The following is a 5,145-nucleotide window of genomic DNA, read 5'->3' as shown; positions in this document are numbered from 1 at the left end:
CACAAGGTCAGCCTGGGCAGCACCAACCGGACGCTGAGCCCTCAGCTGCCCACCCCGAGAAGTTACCTAGGCTCTCGGCCAGCAACAAACAGTGGCCAGGAGGGTCAGGTGCGGACGGCCGGCCCTGGGCCTCGGAGCTCCGTGGGCCCTTCACCAGGAGCAGGAGGAAGCCCTCTCCCCAGACCTGGGCGAGGGTCCCTGGGCGTGCGCTTCCTAACAGGACATGCACTTCCCAGCAGGAGTGCAGTGAGCGACTTGTCTGGTGATTGCGGCCTGCTAACTGACACGCCTGGACAGAGAGCCCAGGTCCAGCACCACCGTCCAGCAGGCTCTCCCCACCATGAACTCAGCTGTCCGCGAGGACAAGAACATAAACACTCCCTCTCTGGAAAAGGAAGACAGGCAGACCCCGGGGGCCCAGTCTGCGAGGAGTGATACTCCGGGGGGCTAACCAGGCGGATGGCAACCCTGCCGGGTCCTGAGCAGATTGCTCCCAGAAGCCACAGCCTGCGCCGGCCCCACCCAGCCAGGCAGCCCCTCCCCGGGCCTCCAGCCCTGCCCACTGCTCTTCTGTCTGCTGGACCAAGAGTGGACACGGAGGGGCTGCAGGGCCGTGGGCCCGGCCGAGCCTGTGAGGAACCGTAGGGAGCACGGCCTCTCGGGAACTCAGCCTTTGCCGAGAGCACCGAGCACCTCCACCCTGGCTCCCGCCCAGTCCTGGCACCAGAGTCCAGTCCCCACAGGCCAAGACCAAAGCCGGGGCCCTGGGCCCTGATCTCCCAGGTTTGAGGGAGAGAAGGCAGGAAAACAGCCAGGCCGGGGCCTTGCAAACGCCTCAGAACGCAGGCACTGACCCCAGTGACTTTGCATCAACAGTGACGTGGGGAAACTATTTCTTTTTTAAAACCAGGGTGAGGAGAAAGTGATGGGGACAGATCGAGCACAGATACTCGGACTCTGCTCTGAAGGTCAAAAAGGCCCAGAGCAGCAGATGGGACTCAGCAACCAGCACGGAGCGAGAGAATGCCGTCCCTTCCGCGTCACCGAGGAGACCCGCCAGGCCCTCGAGGCCCCTGGAGCTGAGAGCAGGGGTGCAGCCAGCCTGGGGGAGAAGAAGAGGCTCGCAATGTCCCGGGAGGTGAACTCTGTCCGACAGCCACCGGCCCAGCGCCCTCGGCCCGTGTGTGTCCACAACAGCCGCGCTGGAGACACACCAGAGGTCTGGGTGGGGAGAGACCCCTGGCCTCGGGGCCCGAGACAAGTCGGGTGGGCTGGGAGGGTGCCCGGGGCTGGCTGAGAGGCAGGTTTCTGCCCAGCAACTACCATGGATTCAAATAAAACGGTTCCTTTGCACTTGAGTTTTGTCCAGAAAAACCCTTTGGCCACACAAAAATATTAGAGATTTCACTCAGGAAATTTAATATAATTGAAAATAGGCGTGCAAGCATATAAAACTTGACATTACCTATTTTTTCACCTGCATAATATACTTTGTGCTCTCCAACCAGTGACTACCTCCTCTTTTCCGGCACCCACACGCTTTTCAAAAATAATCACGCACTAGCCCTTAACAAACGTCTCAATAAATTCTATAAAGTCGCTCTCTATAACTGAAATCATACTGAACATATTATTTCGTTTCTTGCTTCTTTTCTCCATGTTGCATTTTTAATTAATAAACTTTACTTTGTGAGCAGTCTCAGGCTCACAGCAAAACTGAACAGAAAGAATGTGCAGAGACTTCCCAGACACCCCGGCCCCCCACACACGCACAGCCTCCCCCGCTGCGACCCCCCCCCCCACCACCTTGGGACATTCCTCACAATCCACGGACCCACATTAACATCTCACAGCTGCCCGAAGTCCATGGTTCACGTTGGGGCTCACTCTTGGCGGTGTGCACTCCGTGGGTCCGTGCAAGCGTGTAGTGATGTGTCCCCATGGGGAGGGCATCACACAGAATAACCTCACTGCCCAAGGAACCCTCCGCGCGCCGCCGGCTCGCCCCTCCTCCAACCCCAGCCCTGAGTAACCACAGACCATTTTATTGTCTCTGTAATTCTGCCTTTTCCAGGAGGTCAGAGCCGGAACCACGCCGTGTGCAACCTTTTCAGATTTACTTCTTTCACCAAGAAATACACATTCGAGCTCCCCCACGTCCTACCCCATCTTTTCATGGTTTCTCCTTAGTGCTGAGTAATCCTCCACCGTCCTGATGAGCCCCAGCGCATTTATCTGTTCACCTGCTGCAGGGCGTCTCGGTGGCTTCCCAGGGTGGCCAACGCTCGGTGAGGCTGCCGTGGACATCTGTGCACAGGGACAAGTTAGGTTTGTTTGTTTGTTTTTAAGATTTTATTTATTTATTTGACAGAGAGACACAGTGAGAGAGGGAACACAAGCAGGGGGAGAGGGAGAGGGAGAAGCAGGCCTCCCGCGGAGCAGGGAGCCCGATGCGGGGCTCGATCCCAGGACCCCGGGATCATGACCTGAGCCGAAGGCAGATGCTTCACCGACTGAGCCCCCAGGCTCCCCAGGGACAACTCAGTTTTCTAACAGGTGAAAGACTTGAAAAGGAATTCACAAAATGGTAAACAAACACGTGAGAAAAGTGATCGGCCTCATCAGTCACCGTGGAAAACCACATTAAAGGCACGATGGTCAGCAGAGTGTCTGGCACAAAAGAACTGACAAAATCAAGGGCTCTCGTCGGTGCAAAGCAAGGCGAGTTCTCCCGTTTCGGGGAAGCACCACTTTAGAAAACTGTCTGGCACTATCTCCCTAAGTTGGAAGTCCGCACATCCCGTGACTCCACAGCCCACTCCTAGAAATGCGTGTGTATGTTCATCGAGAGCCCAGCTCTTCACCGTGGCCGTGGAGCTGGACACAAGTGCCACCGACCACAATACAGAGGAACACTTGCAGAAAACTACAGTCACACATCCGAGTTCAGCGATGAAAACAGAATGAACTTCTGCCAGTAATAACCTGCACGACTCTGAGCACAAGAAACCAGACACAAAGGAGTTTGCACTGTACGATTTCATTTATGCAAAGTCCAAGCCCAGACAAAACTCACTGATGGTGATGGAAGTCAGAGTCGCGGCTCCCTGGGCAGGGTCATTGAGAGGAGGCGAGGAGGGGCCGCGGGGCCCTGCTAATGTTCTGTGTCTTCGTCTGGATGGCGGTTTCGTGGGGTGCGGTCGCTCTTTTAAATGCATCAAGCTGTACATTTATGATTTGTGAACTCTTCTGTGTGTATATTATTCTTCAGCGAAAAGGTGACTAAGGAAAAAAAACCAAGGGTGTGTGCAAGCTTTGAAGCTGGGGGAACATGTGGTCCCTGCAGGCCCCACTGTCCCACGGCAGAGGTGATTCGCCACCAGGAGGGACGGGCCCTGCAAAGCCGCCCGCGGGCCCCACCCGCCCGGGCACCACTCTCAGCTGCTCCGGCGTTTGCCGGCTTCCCTGGGCCGTGGCTCGGAGATAAGAGAGTTAAAGCCCTTCAAGATTTCTCACATGCTTCTCTGGGCTCTTAAAACTCACAGTTTATATCCCCAGTGCGATATTCCTAGTTCGACAGTTTATATCCAATTCAATAGCAAAAGCCAACTTTGCCCCCCAGCGGGGAGCCCGACTTCGCGGTCCCGGCGCTGACCCACCCCAAGGCCTCCGTGCAGCGCCGCCAGCCCTCGGCACCTGCTCGCAGCCCAGCTGCCCAAGAGGAGAAGGCCGCGGGCTGGGACCAGGGCTGAGGAGCGGCCGGGAAGCAGGTGGGCCCAGGGCAGCCAGACATCCTTCTAGGCCCGGGCGCCCCAGGGCCACAAAGCAGGAGGCGTGAGTAGGGCCGGCCAGCAAGCCGGTGTCTGGGAGAGACTCGGTGGCCAGGAACGGGACTCGCTCAGAAATTGTAAGTCAAGGAGGCAGAGATGCCAGGAACGCCCACGGTCCCTGGAGAAGGCCCTGGAAATTAGGACGAGTTCCCTCTCCTGCCCCAGCAGGTTGCACTAGACACACTTTTCGTGTGTTCTTTCTTCTCTCTTGTTTATCTCTCTCCTGCTAACTATGAGTGCCTGAGGACAGAGCCTGTCCAGTCACCTGGACTGGACTCACTGGACCCAGCCAGCCATGCTCACTGGACAGTGAGGGTGCCAGTGAGTGAACGCACCAGCACGCCCAGCTTGGGCACTCTTCTGGATCGCAGAACACGGGCTGTGCTAGGGGTCCTCCAGGCCACCCCCGCGGCAGGGACCTGGGCTGGAGAGCTCCCCTGTACGAGCCAGCCCTGGTCTGGCAGCCCCGCTCTGCCCCAGCCCACCGTGGCAGGCCCTGTTCCAAGTGCTCTGGCCCCAGCATGGAGCCCAGGCCTCCAGGGGTGCGGGCACCGAGTCCCACCTGGAAGCAGGCCCAGAGGTCGGTCCCATCGATGGCTGCTACTAATCAAGGTTCCCGATGCCCGCTGCACATGGCGCCCACATGGGCCCGGGTCCCTTCTTCCCTGGGGAGCCATCTGCCCCCTTCCACACCACACGACCTGCGGCACTAGAGGGATGAGGTCGGCGTTATTCTGGGGGAACACCCGATCTACCCTAATGCTTAGTAAATCAGTGAAATCAGTGGTGTGCTGGGAAATGCTGAACCATCAATGCTCAGAGGGCTGGGACTCCACTGTGGCATTTGCTCATTTCCATGGCGCTGATCTCAACCCACTCACTTGCGTTAGGTCACTGAGCTTGCGGCTGGCTCCACGCATGGCAGACCTTGTGCTGATTTGAGTGGTTTGTGACCAGTCACATAATGTTTATTGCACATCCCACCATGGGGAGGGCTGGTCAGGTACTCACAGCACCAGAGCCCCACCTTCCACAGCTGCGTGGCCCTGCTGGTCTTCTTCCCTCTGGCCTCACCTCCAACACACGCTTCCCCAAATGCCACAGACTCCAACCCACAAGCACACCCTGCTTTAGGAGATATCCAGGACCTGGGCTGGGCTGGGCTGTGCTCTGGGCTGAGCTTGGCTGGACTGGGCTGGGCTGGGCTGGGCTGGGCTGGGCAGGCTGGGCTGGGCTGGGCTGGGCAGGCTGGGCTGGGCTGGGCTGGACTGGACTGGGCTGGGCTGGGCTGGGCTGGGCTGGGCTAGACTGGGCT

The 5,145-nt window shown here is 58.1% G+C and overlaps 1 long non-coding RNA gene across 1 annotated transcript in view; it reads right to left on the bottom strand.

Moving 5' to 3' along the window:
- Positions 1–2,188: 2,188 nt before the first annotated feature.
- Positions 2,189–5,145, bottom strand: part of LOC141371761 (uncharacterized) — an 18,098-nt gene continuing 15,141 nt past the window's right edge. The window contains exon 3 of the long non-coding RNA XR_012376973.1: positions 2,189–2,307. This is a non-coding gene — a long non-coding RNA (uncharacterized lncRNA). The remainder of the gene's footprint in view (positions 2,308–5,145) is intronic.

Source organism: Callorhinus ursinus, unplaced genomic scaffold (assembly GCF_003265705.2).
Source record: "Callorhinus ursinus isolate GAN/ISIS: 27379988/994484 unplaced genomic scaffold, GSC_fseal_2.0 scaffold96, whole genome shotgun sequence".
NCBI classification, from domain to species: Eukaryota; Metazoa; Chordata; class Mammalia; order Carnivora; family Otariidae; genus Callorhinus; species Callorhinus ursinus.
The sequence above is the reverse complement of the archived record's forward strand: the minus strand, read 5'-3'. Positions and strand labels throughout refer to the sequence as shown.